Raw genomic sequence first — 16,540 nt, 5'->3', positions numbered from 1 at the left:
CTGCAGCATCTTGAAAATATATAAGGCTTCAAAAATAACAGGGGTCAAAATCAGATAAGTGACCCGGCTGCTTGTAAACCGGGTGACTTCAGTGCTGATTTCTCCCAAATAACCTCACGTCTTTTAGGGATATCACAGTTGGTTGTTTTTTGAGCTCTAAAATGAATTGTGGGGATTTAAATGATGCCTGTATTCTTCACAATAGACACCCTGTCCTTTAAAAAGCATTGCAATCACACAGCATATCCAGGTCTTCCTCCTTCCTCCCTCTTCCTCCTCTATAATGCATCCTTCTTTTTTCCCCCTCCCTGCTGTGAACGTTATGCATCATTGCTGAGAAAACATATCTCGCGTGTCCTTGCAGGCTCCGCTCTCTGCTTCAGACATTTCCATTTCCATCTCCATCCACGTCTCCGCTGCCCTCTGGGAAGGACCTTGCCGGGTTCTGACGTGCCAGCGTGGAGGACGACGACACGCAATAAAACCCACGCACTTAACGATGAACACACAAGAGGAAGGCTGAGAGGCTCTTTTCACCAGTTTTATTGCAGCTCTGCTTCCCCTTTTAGTCTTGAGGACAAGTCGATAGATTTGCATATAGATTGTGAGAATATAGTTGAACTCTTGAACTCGTTAATAGTCAATTAATGGTGTTCTAATTAACTGTATTTTAAACATGTGCAGCATATGGATAGAAAATGAGTGGCCTTGTTGTGATGCATGGTACATTTTTAATCTCTTATGGCCTTTGAGCTCCAATCTGCAGTAATGTCACAGTATGATATTTTCAGATTTGGCTGTGAGATATATAGACGAATTATCATAATGCATAAATATTTATGATTGCAAAGGGGTTTTTTTAAGCTGATGAAACACATATTGTGACTTTGATGGTATATGTTGTTGTATAGAGTGCTACAAATCAAAGGTTTGATTCATAAATAGGAGGAATCAATGTGATTAACTCAGAATAGACACAGAGATGATTGTTAGCAACCTCAGATCCTCTTAGATATATTATAAATCCTTTTATATATTGTATTGTGAATTCTTTTAAGATGAAATGCCGCTGTTTACTTCTCTCAACCTACCTTTTAAATGTAGTTACTGTTTTTTCAATTATACATATATATAGAAATAAAGTAATCTAAGCTCAAACTTGCACTTTTAATCTTCGTGTCGTCCTCCCGGGTCAAATTGACCCCGTCTGTTTTGACTGTTCCTTCTTTCCTTCCTTCCGTCTGTCCTTCCTCCCTCCCTCCTTCTCTCTTTCTTTCCTTCCTCTCTCTTTCCTCCCTTCCTTCTTTCCTTCCTCCATCCCCCTTTCTTCCTTCCTTGTCCTTCCTTCCTCCCTCCCTCCTTCTTTTCTTCCCTCCTTCCTTCCTTCCTTCCTTCATTTCCTTCCTCCCTCCCTCCTTCTCTCTTTCTTTCCTCTGTCCTTCTTTTTTTCCTTCCTCCCTTCCTCTTTTCCTCCCTCCCTCCTTCCTTCTTTCCTCCCTCCCTCCTTCCTTCTTTCCTCCATCCTCCCTTCCTTCTTTCCTTTCCTCCCTTCCTTCCTAGCTCCTTTCCTTCCTTCCTTCCCTCCTTCCTTCCTCCCTTCTTTCCTTCCTTCTTCCTCCTTTCCTCCCTTCCATCCTTCCTTCCTCCTTCCTCCCTTCCTCATAGTTTTGTTAGCGTTAAATTGTTTGCACTAGCATGCATTGTGTGTATCTTTGCAGTGTAACTTACATGTTCAATGCATTTTTCGTCAATTTCTTCTCTTTAAAAGGTTTATTGTTAACTTAAGGATGCACAACCTGCATGAAAAGTTAGCAAAGCTCGAGGGATGCGATGCCAAGAATCTACTTCATTCTTTTTAAATCCATTTAGAAATGGAAATAGCGTACGTAAGGCTGTCAATTAAACTAAGTTAGTTTGGCTTGTGTGCTAACAAAAGTCCACAGAGTTGTTAATTATACAGCGTTTAATCAAACACCTCACTGTCATTATCCTTCTGGCAATCTCCTTACACTCTCTACAGTCAACCAGCATCTTTTCGTCTTTAATTATGTTGCATTAACGTGAGTTTTCCACATCCAGATAACCACACTGCATGTTAATAAAATGGGTAAATAAGGACTCAAATGTAGCTTTTCATGTGTTTTTAAAAAAAAATGTGTAGTAATTGGTCAAATTATTGCTGATTATTGAGGTAAAAATGAACCCAGAAATTAAAAATGCCTCACGAATGACTGTTTTCTAGCACATGTTAAAGTGTTTCGAAGGGTTTTTCCGTGTATGCCTTGCAGCCTGACAGCACAAAGTCAAAGGTCTGGCAGAAACATTACGTAATTATGAGACGAGGAGGCGACGCAGTTCGGATGACGCCAATATAAGGTAACACATTTTCATATAGGATAGAAAGAGGAACGTAGATTTAATAGGATATCAAAAGTGACGTTTCGAGTTCAATGCTCTTCTTCAGATGGATTCTTGTCTTCGGAAATTGAGCTCAATTAAATCTAGCTGCATTGGGAGCTGCTTTTACACATTTGTTATTTGGTCCAACACCTGCTTTTTTAAAACTCTGGATGTGCTTGTCTACTACAAACTTTTATAGAAAGAGGCAGGCGTCATGTTTTTAACCTTTGTGTCGTCCCTCTCGGGTCAAATTGACCCCGTCTGTTTTAACTGTTCCTTCTTTCCTCCCTTCCTTCCTTCTGCCTGTCCTTCCTCCCTCCCTCCTTCTCTCTTTCCTCCCATCCTTCTTTCCTTCCTTCTTTCCTTCCTCCATCCCCCGTTCTTCCTTCCTTCTGTCCTTCCTTCCTTCCCTCCTTTCTTCCTTCCTACCTTCCTCCCTTCCTTTTTTCTTCTGTCCTTCTTTCCTTCCTTCCTTCCTTCCTCCCTCCTTCCTTTCCTAACTTCTTCCTCCCTTCCTTCCTCCATCCCTCCTTTTCTTCCTTCGTCCTCACTTCATTCCTCCCTTCCTCCCTCCTTTCCTTCCTTCCTCCCTCCCCCCTTTCCTTCCTTCCTCTCTCCCTTCCTTCCTTCCTCTCTCCCTTCCTTCCTTGACTCGGGGACAACAGGAGGGTTAAACCACAAGTTGGGACTTTTCCTTTAAAAACACTCAACAGTGTGGCGTTTTTTTGTTGATATAATGACAAAAGAAGCATAAACCACATTTCAAGTGATGATTTTAACCCGAACTATGATCCTTCCATAACCCTAACCAATTGTTTTATGTGCCCAAATCTAACCAGACCTTAAAAAACAGCGTTGCAACACTGTAAAACATCCTAATTTTTACAATCACAGTGCTGATATTGTTCCTTGATGACTGAAAATAGAGTCAAATTGCTGTTTTTACCACCAGTAAACAAGAGCATTATACCTTCAGTAGTGACAAACAGGAGGATATCACAACACAAACTGATGAATAAAACATGCGACTCGAAGCTTGGTATTTGTGTTCGATCAGATTCATTTGTTAGAGGTTTGGGGATTGGGGGGGGGGGGGGTTGGGGGTTAGCTCAGTAGTACAGATCGATGTTTTGCTGGAGTGTCTGAGAGCACAGGGATCCTTTTGTTGGCTAAAAAAGCTCTTCGCTCTCTGTCGGCCTTTCATCTTTCATTTGGGGCTTGGGGCATTGATTTAGCGAGCAGGGGGGGGGGGGGGGGATTGGGGGGGGGGGCATTGACATCAAACCTGGCCACTGTCTTTTATTCCTTCCAGTTTTTCATTGAAGCGAGGATTTACAGGTACTCCAGTCGTCAGGGTTGCCAAGCTACTATGTAGGATTTACTTCAGAAAAAAGCAGGATTATCTATCGTATATGTCAGAGAGAGAACGTCCTTCAGCAGGATTCATACATAGAAACATTAACGAGCAGTCTTAAAGAAGGAAATTCGACGAGTGAGTTGTATTTTTGACCTTTAACAAAGATTGCTTGTTAGATGAAAAGAAACCAAAGTCAGACCGCTTGTACGTTCAAATATTCATGACAACGTCCTTCCAGTCCGAGGGAGCGAGGCGGGTTTCCAGAGCGTGAAAAGCCAACTTTTTGTTATTTTGGGAAGTTCTTGGCTCCAAATTTGAAACATGGCTCCGAGCATAAGCTGCAACTCTGGGCTTCAAACTGGCTCCAGTGCACACCATCGGTTGACCTCGCTACTTTTTGAGATCCCATACACTAGATTTGAACTTAGTGTTGGGGAAAATGTAATGTATTACACATTACATATACGTTACTCCCATAGACTGTATATAAGAAATGGACGTAACATCAGTGACGTCCCCCATTGGTTTGTGGACTGTAAGTGTTTTATTATTAGCTTTGTGTTAGCATGAGAGGTCAGGCAGTTATTGCTCAAGTGTGCATGAAAAGCATCAGATTTTTTGTTTATACGTAATAATTGAAGAACTTATGTAACACAAGTAAAGCCTACTTGCACCTTTTTAGATAATGTGAGGTTTCTAATTTTGCTTCAGCAAGTCTATTTTGAGGTTTTAATGTTTATGGTGCTTGTTATTCTGCAGCTTTTTCATCTCTTGCAACCACTGCAGCTTTTAATCAACACTTTGCAACAACATTACGACTTCATCACATGTCTATGAGGTTCTTATGGAGCTGTTTAATCAGGGAAATGTGTCAATAATGGGGTTTTTTTTCTGCTTCTAGATCTCACTAACTGCTTCAATCTGAACTCTCCTTTAAGTAATGAGCAGTTATAAAAAAAAAAGGGCCATTTCAAACTAGTAATAACTGATTGATCCCCTCGTAATTTGAAGGACAGAGAAAGATGGTGTTCGCTTATGTAAAAAAAAAGAAGACATGTACGATAAATTTCTCTTTAAGCGTTAATTTAAAATACAAAGAGTGCATTGAAGGTTCTCCAGATGTTTACTTTGACACGCTATCAACTTGATGAATTTGTTTGTGTTTATGTCTTCATTATAGGCTCTGGGGGTTAAACTTTAACCAATCAAGCCGCTCCCTTAATTGTGAGCCCCCTTATTGGAGGATTTATTATAATTAGACGTGGTTGATGGGATGTTAATATCCGTCAATTATGCAAGAGACAACGGGAATAACAAAGATGAAACACCGCTCGTCGTTATTCCCCTGCTGATGATTTGTTTGGAGCGGAGGATGACAGGGACTCCAGGCTGGCCTCAATCTGTCTTCAAGAAGAAATAGATTTGAATATTAAATACTTAAAAAAAAAAAGAGGGAAAAAAAGGCGTATCTCTCTGGGGAGGCTCGCCTTTAACAGTGTGTACTCTTTTAAAGCATATGCATACTTTCATAAAGTAGCACAGATTTACACCTTGAACAGCCAGCGTTACATACTGCACCTCGACTATCTCGTCTGTCCTTCTGTAAACTTATTCAAATAACAACAAAGTTTGACTTATGTGTGAAGAGACGTTTAAAATTCATATGAATCCTTAAGTTACCTCAACGCCATAGGAAACAGATGGAAAAGGACCTGTTGTCCTGAGTCAAGGAAGGAAGGGAGGAAGAAGGAAGGAAAGGAGGGAGGAAGGAAGAAGGAAGAAGGAAGGGAGGAAGAAGGAAGGAAGGGAGGAAGAAGGAAGGAAGGGAGGAAGGAAGGAAAGGAGGGAGGAAGGAAGAAGGGAAGGAGGGAGGAAGGAAGGAAAGGAGGGAGGGAGAAAATGAAAGAAGGAAGGAAGGAAGGTAGGTAGGAGGGAGGGAGGAAAGAAGGAAGGAAGACGTAACAATCTCCCATTGGTTTGTGGACTGCTGCTCGGAGGCCAATAGTTTCGGATCTGAGCAGCGCCATCTTGAAAATGTCAGGTGCATGCTGGGAAAAATAAAAACAAAACTGCTCGAGGGAGGGAGAAAGGAAAAGAGGAAGGGAGGAAGGAAGGAAAGGAGGGAGGGGAAAAAAGGAAAGAAGGGAGGAATGAAGGAAAGGAGGGAGGGAGAAAAGGAAAGAAGGAAGGAAGGTAGGTAGGAGGGAGGGAGGAAAGAAGGAAGGAGGGAGGGAGGGAGAAAGGAAAAGAGGAAGGGAGGAAGGAAGGACAGAGGAAAGAAGGAAGGGAGGAAGGTAGGGGGGAGGAAAGAAAGAGAGAAGGAGGGAGTAAGGAAAGGAAGGAAGGAAGGAAGAGAGGAAAGAGAGAGGAAAGAAAGAAAGAGAGAAGGAAGGAGGGAGGAAGGACAGATGGGAAGGAAGGAAGGGAGGAAAGAAGGAACAGTCCAAACAGACGGGAGGACGACACGAAGGTTAATATTCATATGAATCCTTAAATTAACTCAACGCCATAGAAAACAGACGGAAAGGACCTCGCTCCTGTATGAATGACACTTTAAGAGGGGAGCTGCTCTACTGTGTCAGGTGTTGAAATTAAGATAATTATTGTATGTTTGAACAAGAAGAAGAAGAAGAAGAAGACGAGGAAAGTCATGGCTTCTTTAAAGTTGAAATAGCTGTAAGGGTTCTTCAAGATGTTAAGCAAAGAAAGAGAAAAGGAGGCCGTAAACTTTCCCCTCCACCCAACGAGAAGCTCCAAGAATCAACCTGAGAACAAGAAGAGGGATAAAAGTTCAAGCTGGAGGTGACAGAAAATGAAAGATAATCATAATAATATTAATACGTTTTATTTATATAGCGCTTTTCAAAAAGCCCAAGGACCCTTTACAGAAGGAAAAAATGAAATTAAATAAATAAATCAACCAAACTAGATCAAAACAAGACTATGCAGAGGAGTTCATTATGTTTCAAAACGTTCTTAGCATAGAGGAACAATGAAAAATAGTCATAAAGAACTTTTGATTATGATTTCTTTCAGACTTTTTTTTCTCTTTTATTCACGTCTTTTGAATTTGCACATAAAAGCGCCTGAGACAAAGTGCAGAAAATTAAAAAGGAAAATCTGAAATATGGCAGAAATGTTTATACAATCAAACCAAGGCCAAAAAACATTCAACACAATACAACAGTAATTCAAAACAACACAATATCACAAGAGAAACAGCATTTTTTTGAAGGAATGTATTCATATATGTGGGTTTTTTGGACCTCAGTTTGCAGCCGTGATCCACACACACACACACACACACACACACACACACACAGGCCGCAGGTGAAGGCATGTGAACGTGAGAAAGGCCACAGTGTGAAAACGCCTGCGGTCGACTTAATGCACTCCAAAATATGGCGATAAGCACGGGGCATTCACAGCGAGCTGGTGGGTCGGGCTGATTACACCCAGCCACACACACACACACACACACACACACACACATACACACACACACACACCACTACCACCGCTGACCACAAGACAACGACACCGGCAGATAATCTCTGCACTTCGCTGTACAGCTGCAGACACACTGTGTGTATGTGTGTCAGACCGCAGGACGGGTGAAAGATGTTTTCACTTTTTCTGTGAATGGGTTGCAGCGTTGGGAAGGATACAGATTACTAGTTACTCTATTTAGAATGTAATAAGTAATGTAACTATTCCAATTACTTAATAAAAAGAAGTTCAGCTGTTTTTCATGGATACTGACATGATTTATAAGGGAGATCATTTCTTATAAAGCAACATTTATCTCTCATTTGAAAATGTATTCATTAGTTCATGTAGATTTTGGAATATAAAATAAAGATATTTGATGAATAAAGTGGGTTTAATTGGTACTGTGACTCCATTTAAAGCCCATGTGTGCTTCAAATAAGCCCACATCATTATTTATTTACTAAATATAGAACAAAATATTGATTTCAAAGAATTAAAAACAGCAATATATGTATTCAGTAACATGTTAAATATTAAAAAGATGAGAAAAAAACCCTCCTGAGCAAAATCTTAAAGGTCTGACTTTAGATGTAACCTCCTTTTTAAGTGACTCAATTGTTTATTTGTTTACTTCAAGCTCTATATTTATATTCTGCGGCTCTACTGGAATATCTTTGCATGATTTAAAGTAAAAAAAACCACCTTATTTATCTTTTACTGGCCTTTTATGCAGCTCCTCAGTTCAGCCTCTGTCTAAAACAGAGCTGCCCCTCATCTCAGAAGGCTCTATAAACAAACTTAACCCTCCTGTTGTCCTTAAGTCAAGGAAGGAAGGGAGTAATAAAGAAGGAAAGGAGGGAGGAAGGAAGGAGGGAAGGAAGGGAGGAAGGAAGAAGGAAGGAAAGGAGGGAGGGAGGAAAGAAGGAAGGAGGGAGGAAAGGAAGTAAGGAAGGAAAGAAGGAGGGAAGAAAGGGGGATGGAGGAAAAAAGGAAGAAAGGGGGATGGAGGAAAGAAGGAAGGAAGGACAGAGGAAAGAAAGAGAGAAGGAGGGAGGGAGGAAAGAAGAAGAAAGGGGGATGGAGGAAGTACAGACGGAAGGAAAGAAGGGAGGAAAGAAGGAACAGTCAAAACAGACGGGGTCAATTTGGCCCGGGAGGACGACACGAAGGTTAAAGTAGTAGTTGGATTTCTTTTTCATGCACTTTACTCAAACTATAAGCTTTTTAAATGCATTCAAAGCAGGCTGCAGCCCTGGGTTTTGACTAGCAGGCACTATTATACACGCGTTCACCTCAAGTTTAGGAAACTTTGACAATGTTGTGACATCCAACATCGCAACGCAGCAAACAAATAAAAATATCACCACAAGCGTGCTATGTCCTCTTTCTAAAGGAGTTTACTTTCAAGTTCAATGTAACGCTGTCATGAAGAATCTCATCAGGGAGGTCAAAGGTCACCGCGGCGGTACAGTAATACGGTGTGACAGTTGAAATGAGATGAGAGGAAAAACCGCTCAAGCACACACACACACAGACACACACACAGACACACACACAGACACACACACACACACACACACACACACACACACACCTCAGTCTGTTTACACACACTCTCTGTTGGCTGTCCTGCGTGTGTGTTGGTCACAAATATAGCTGTGGGATTCCTTTCCTTTGGCCCGAGCTCAAAAACACTTCAGCAGGGGAAAGGTGCAAGTGTGTGTGTGTGTGTGCTCTGGTTCTTCTATCCTTGTGAGGTCCGATATGGAGTTTTTTTAGACCTTGGAAATGAGAGACGCTTTGTTTTTTAGTTTTTTTTTGGGAAAGTGATGACATTTGGTGTGATGTTGGAGACTTGGTAAATTTAGATTAAGAGATGAGGTGTTTAGTTGTAAGGGGGTATCCACACATATCTAATACTGCTTAAGATAGTGGAATTAAATCATTAAAGTTTTGTAAAATAGGATCCGCTCTTGTGATTTTGATGCAGGATCTTTGAGGTTGCAACAGTTTAACCAATGTAAACAAGTTTTTTGGAAAAGTCCCCTCCTGTTCATGCAAAACGCCTGCATTACAAGCTCTAATTTTATAGGTTGGACATTAAAGAAACTAATAGAAACGCTCCATTCTAGGAGGCAAAAGTAGATATTTTGGCATTTATTGATAACTGCTGCTATGTGCTGCATCTTTCCTCCGACCATGCAGAAGTTTGGTGCTTGAATTCTACCAAACAAGACCTTGAAAGGCTTTGAATTCAATGATAAAATGAGCTTAAAACCCTGTTAATGAAAGCTGTGCCTGCACAAAACAGAACATTTGAAAGACCACCTTTACTTTCAATCATTCAAATATGTCTAATTTCTCTTTAATGACTAATCTGGGAAAGTTACTCCTTCTAATGCCTTGACTAAAGACTAAAATTAGCTCAAAATAAAGCTAATAAAATCCCAACACATCTACAGACTGATTATACTGATTAATTAGAAGTTCAAATAAGCTTTTTTCCCTGTAAAAATTGAAGGGTTTTTTGTTAAAGCTGCTCCATACTAAGCTAAAAGTGGAACATCAGATTGCATTCAACAAACAATGCAAAATTTACACCCAAAATGTGCACTCTTAATCTCATATTTACACCTCCCTCCCGCCCCCCCTTTCTCTCCCTCTCTCTCTCTCGATGACAGCCAGCTTTTCTCCCCTTCCTTCGAGCGTGGCAGTCCTCAAACAACACATTCGATTGTCGCGGCGATGTCAGACGTCATATTCTACAAACTACTTTTCAAGCGTTGCCACCACCACGCCCTTTGTTCCCCTCCGCTTGCCTCTCTGTCAGCAGCCAGTCAGTCATGTCGAGGGTCTTGTCATCAATCATGTGTTTCTGAACATTCGGCTCCCATTGACCTTCTGGTTGACGTCGGTGAGCCAACATGACGCGCCCTCAGAAGGCCTTCGGAACATCTGAACACGACTGAAAAAGCCAAATTTAACCCTCCTGTTGTCCTCGAGTCAAGGAAGGAAGGGAGGAAGAAGGAAGGAAGGAAGGGAGGGAGGAGGGAAGGAAGCAAGGAGGGAAGAAAAGGAGGGAGGGAGGAAGGATGAAGGAAAGGAGGGAGGGAGGAAGGAGGGAAGGAAGGAAGGAAGAAAAGGAGGGAAGGAAGGAAAGAGGGAAGGAGGGAGGGAGGGAGAAAGGAAAAGAGGTAGGGAGGAAGGAATGAAAGAAGGACAGAGGAAAGAAGGGAGGAAGGAAGGAAGGAAGGAAAAGAGGGAGGAAGGAAGGAAGGAAAGAAGGTAGGAAGGAAAGAAAGAGAGAAGGAGGGAGGGAGGGAGGAAGGACAGACGGAAGGGAGGAAGGACAGACAGAAGGAAGGGATGAAGGAAAGGAAGGAAGGAAGGAAAGATGGACGAAAGAAGGAAGGAAGGAAGGATGGAGGGAGGAAAAAAGGAAAAGCGAAAGGAAGGAAGGAAGGAAGGAAGTAGGGAGGGAGGAAAGAGAGAAGGTGGAAGGAAGGAAGGAAGGAAAAGAGGAAGGGAGGAAAGAAAGAACAGTCGGGGACGACACGAAGGTTAAGCAAGCAGGGCTTTCACTCAGATTAAAAAATGTAGAGTTCAGTGGAATTATTTGTCATATTGAAATAATAAACAAATAAATAATAAATAAATGCATATTGCAGCTTTTTAGGTACACTAATGTTTTATCCCTCTAAAAATGGATATATACATGTCCACATTTGGCATCTGCACTTATATTTCCCTGATTCAAACAGGCTTCAACCTTGAGCTTCAGCCAAAAGCCAGACAGGCGCCACACACCAACACACACCAACACACACACACCAACACACACACACACACACACACACACTCTCAACACAGCTGGTCTGCGGCCAGCTTCCAGCACTCCCTGTTTGTGCCAGCGCTGTCATCGCTGCTCCAAACACGCTGCTTGATAACGCCGGATAGAGAGACAGAGAGAGGCTCCTGCCAACAACGCTATCTGATCTAACTATCGCTTCATGCTATTAAACCACAGTGATCATCTTATGTAGAGACCTGGCTCGGGTGTTAGAGGGTAGGTAGGTGGGGGGTGGGGGGGTAAGGGGAGGGGGGGGCATGTTAAGTCATCGGGTTATTTGATTAGACTCCTCCCATCACAGATGCTTCATTGATTTAGGCCTGCAGCACCTCCAAAAGGCTCAGCAGTGATTTTCATTATTTCATTTATAATAATATGTGACTTTTTACACAAATGCATGTCTGCCTTGCTTCTTGTCTTGCTTATGCACAATAAAATCCTGCAGGTTCTTTCTTTAGGGTGATATTTTACTTTATTTTTTAATTTAAGGAAGTTTATTGTGTCCGTTCTTGCAGAAAATAGAATCAAAGTTGCAGTGAAACAACAGATATTTTGAGTAAAAAAAAGGGAAAAATTGAGGGTTTGAGGGTAATTATACACTGAAATCCTACAAAAATCCTTCTGTCTTGAGAGTTATATTTAATTATTTTATTAAGTGTCAGTTCTTGCAGAAAATAGAGTCAATGTTGCAGTGAAGTTTGAGGGTAATTATACTTTCTTTACAGCAATATTTGAGTTATTTTTAATAAAAAGAAGCTTGCAGTTCTTACAGAAAATAGAGTCAAAATCAGAGTGAAACAACATATAATGCAATGTATGTTGAGTAATGTGTTATGTTGGGTTGTTAAAGTGGCAAATAATGGGATTAATTTAATAAATGCAATTATAAATACTTATCTAATAACTCGTTATAGTGCAGGATTCTTGCAAAGGTGAGTCCAAATTCCCAAAGATGTTCTTAAAAAGGAACTAAAAAAAGCTTCTCTACACTACATATATTACATTTTTTATAGAGAAATGTCAGATTCTTATGGGTTTAAAAAAAAAAACGTGTCAGAATTGGCCTTCAAAAGCCGCTATGTCTAATTTCGCACCATTTTTGTGCAGCTGCAGAGCATAAATGTGTCCTTAGGTCAATGAAACATCCAAAATGTCAGAAACAATACATTACTCTCATGGCCTTAGTGTCCTCAATTACAGGTACAACGCTGTAGTTTCACAGGTTGGACTTGTGAAGACACCATTGAAGACACTCGGCTTTCTAAGAGGCAAAACTAATGAGATTTTTTGACATTTATTATGACATTTAATGGTGGTCTACTGTGTGTTAATCCCTGTTTTTTACCTTGTTGTGACTTGACAGATTTTCACCGTCTTCTGTAATGTGTCTTACATGGAAAAATGTTCCATTAAACAAGACGCTCAACGGCTTTTAACCTAATGTTCAAGTTAGTGTAGAAGCTCCTCGAGTCAAGGTAGGAAGGGAGGAAAGGAGGAAGGAAAGGAGGGAGGAAGGGAGTAAGGAGGAAGGAAGAAGTAAGGAAAGGAGGGAGGAAGGAAAGGAAGTAGGGAAGGACAGAGGAAAGAAGGAAGGGAGGAAGGTAGGGGGAGGAAAGAAAGAGAGAAGGAGGGAGGGAGGAAAGAAGGAAGGAAGGGAGGAAGGAAAGGAAGGAAGGAAGGGAACAAAGAGGGAAGGAAAGAAGGAGGGAGGAAGGACAGAAGGACACTCGTAGTTGCTGCTGCAAAGAAAATGACTGTAAACAGAAGAAGAAGCTCATTTTATACATTTATAAGTCGGTGGTTTGTTTATACTTAATGGTGTGAAAAGCAAGTAAGAAACAGATGCAAAAGGGAAAGTCAGACTGGTTCAAGGCACACTTGAATAAAAGCTGAAAGAATTTTAAAATAAATAGCTAAAGGAGGTTTTTAATCAATCTACACAATGTCTCACAAAGAAATATACCATCTGAAATCTTAATCCCTGTTGCTCGACTGGACTGTAAACTCTCCTCAGTATTGACCCGAGGATGCAGTTTATCCTTGTTTCTTTTTATGTATTATTATAGTCTCTAAACCCCCCCCACCCCGCCCCCCCCCCCCCCCCCCCCCCCCCCCCCGCTATCGACTTTATTTTACTGCCTGGATCTGCATGTAACCTTGATGTTTTTCACCATTCTTATACAACTTCCCCTTTTTGGCATCGTTACATTGAAGTTTCTGGCATGGTGGGGGGGTTTGATGCAGATGTTTTGCAGCTGCTATCCATGTATCTGCATGTTCACTTTAAGCACCACACACACACACACACACACACACACACACACACACACACACACACACACACACACACACACACACACACACACACACACACACACACACACACACACACACACAATGTAATTTGGTTGACTCTCTAATCCCAGCCTCTCTCTCTCTCTCTCTCTCTCTCTCTGTATCTCGTGTACACAATGTACTTTCTTAAAGGGCGAGTGATGCTAATCATATCAGCGCTTGTGTGTGTGTGTGTGTGTGTGTGTGTGTGTGTGTGCGTGTGTGTGTGCTGCACATGAGTGATGCCCGGTTCACCTTCTATCCACAGAGATGGAAAAGTGAAACGAGGACACACAACATGTCCGATGTTTGTTTTGTACCGCAGCTGGCTTCGATGACAGTCCCGAACATGTGGGTGAAAAAAGGTCAAAGGTCATCCTGCTGCCTCCAGATACATGGAAGAAGGACTATCTATCTATCTATCTATCTATCTATCTATCTATCTATCTATCTATCTATCTATCTATCTATCTATCTATCTATCTATCTATCTATCTATCTAAAACGTGGTTTCACACACACACACACACACACACACACACACACACACACACACACACACACACACACACACACACACACACACACACACACACACACACACACATAAAGCGATTGAAGCAGAACGAGGCTGACAGCTTGTGTACAAACAGCGTCCCCGAAGCACCAATGATCTCCAGAGTTGGGCATTATTTTTAGATATTGTCACCAGTGCCACTGTTGCTCCGAATCAGGACTACATTTCCCATCAGCCCCCCCCAACTGATTCCTCTTTACGCTACCTTAAAGAGAAGAAGGAACCATGTTTAACCCCACCTCCTGCTGTCATCAGAAACATTGATCACTTTTTGGGTGAATCAATACAGTACATGATACTTTCACACTTGCTGCCTCTGTGCGCAGGATTATAGATGTGTATTGAAAGCTTTTTACATGAGTTCTGGGAAACTTGTTTCATCATTTCTGACCAAACAACTAATCAATTAATCGATTAAATACTTGACAGATTCATTAATAATGAAAATGATTAGTTACAGGCCTAAACACAAGCAGCCATACAGAAACGCTGCCTAAATAAAGTCTTAAATTGGCAAATGCTTTATGCAAAGATTAATTTAACTAGCTTTAAATGCCATCTTTCTGTTTTTCCCCATCTTCATTTGGTTAAAGGCTCAGTAACAAATAAGGGTTGGCAAGATGAGTGATTCACAAATATATTTAAAAAAAATGTCTTAAAAGCAGCATTGGGTTTGTTAAAATGTACATTTTGTATTTTTGTTGGTTTTATATCATTTGAAATGACATTTGCACCATTTTTTTTAAACTAAAAGTAAGACTGAATGCTCCTGAAAACGTCAAATGGTGTAACCACAGTTCCTGATCTCCATGATTCCCCAGATTAAATGTAATATTTAGAACAATTGTATTCCATTACCTTTATTTAATATAAAAGTTATAATGTAAGATCATGCCAAACTAGTTGATATGGTGTTTTATTGAGAATTTACTGTTTTTAAGCAAGTTGAATGGTTGTTATGGTTACACCAATTAGACATTTTTGCCATAATGCTCTAATATATTCTCTCAAAATGGATTAAAAGCAGAAATTTGATGCTGGGTCCACAAAAAAAGGATGTGTGCAAGTTATTCATACGTTTATTTTCACATTTAAATTTGATTTAACCACAAAGACACAAAAAACATAATTGATCCGTATGTTAAACGTGTGTAAAAATGCTCTCTGCAAGTTATTTGTTACCTGTACTTCCTCCTTGTGATGACATTAGATTGCTGTCCGTAGCTTTTGTTACTAAAGCTGCTCCACAGGTTGTTCCCGTTGTTCATTCATGTATTTCATAACAGATTCAGGCTTGAAAATGTACAAAATGTATTTCAGAAAGTCTCCATTTCAAGTAAAGAATGAGAATAAAAAAATTAAACCAGACTTTTCGACATAGCATACCTGAAAAAATGTTTTACTGTGAAAGAGAGCAACTGTGACTATTTGAGAGCCACAGAGAAGTATGTAGAGAGCTTCATACAAATCGTCTGTGAAATTATAAAACCTTGAACGGAGCAGAGAATTCGATCACTAGAGGCAACAAATACACCTTTATTGAAATGGCCAATGAATACCAGAGGCAGAAAATGGCTTTTTAAAAAGAGAAAAATTGTATGGTAGCTGTTTTGTGCGAAGAGATTTTCAGTTTCAAGTGGCATCAGATTCTGAGTTTGCTCTGAAACTACCTGGTGCTGGCTCACACTAAGAAAAGGACTCTATAAAGAAGCCTTATAACTACATTTATCACTCAAAATGTAGGATTTTCTTCCTTGTGTCACCACGCTTGGGGACACATTTCTTTCAAAATCAAAATACCTCCAAGTTATAGAAGGATTCTCTCTTTGTCAGGCCGATCACAGCCGAGGGTTTGGACGCCCGGTTCGACCCCATGAACCCTGTTTGTCCCCCTTTTTTTTTTCTTTTCCCCTCCCTGAGGTAAAATCCAGCCTGAGCCAATTCCCACACTCGTGCTAAACTCTGCGACAGACGCTGCTGTGACAGTCATAGAGAGCATGGGATTGGCTCGTGGTGATGTAATGTACCTGATGAATGCATCCGGCTCCTCCTCCTCCTCCTCTTCTTCCTCCTCGTCCAGGCAGCCGGCCAGGCAGCATGAGCTCATACGTCCTTGGAAGCAAAAAAAAAAAGAGAGGAGGGTAGGCATCTTTCATTATAAGTAGCCCCTTAACAAATGAAATGGGACTGAGCCACTTTTTTTTTTATAACACTTCTGAGAATAAGAGCACTGCACTGTTCTGACTGCATTTACATCTACGAGTGTAATGAGGCTCTTATCTAACAGTAGAAATAAAACTGCAATTCCTGCAACTACATCATTTATATCATTAATGAGCAAGTGTCAAAGCAAAAATATTCATCTTTTTACTCAAATTATCTTATTTAAACTCAATGCCGACCACTCAAAAGAAGCAAGCACGTCTAAGATCAAGTTCATGTCACTTCACACTGTGAGATACTGATGTTTTCTTTCAATTTACACTCTTCACGCTTTCTTTATTTCTGCATTAATTTAATCATTCTATCT

The 16,540-nt window shown here is 40.8% G+C and overlaps 1 pseudogene; it reads right to left on the bottom strand.

The window, feature by feature from the left end:
* The window catches only part of LOC133976659 (activin receptor type-2A-like), a 56,063-nt pseudogene extending 45,888 nt beyond the window's left edge, over positions 1 to 10,175 (bottom strand).
* Between the last annotated feature and the right edge of the window lie 6,365 nt (positions 10,176 to 16,540).

This window comes from Scomber scombrus, chromosome 24 (genome assembly GCF_963691925.1).
Source record: "Scomber scombrus chromosome 24, fScoSco1.1, whole genome shotgun sequence".
NCBI classification, from domain to species: Eukaryota; Metazoa; Chordata; class Actinopteri; order Scombriformes; family Scombridae; genus Scomber; species Scomber scombrus.
Note: the sequence above shows the minus strand (reverse complement) of the source record. Positions and strands in the feature narration are given on the sequence as shown.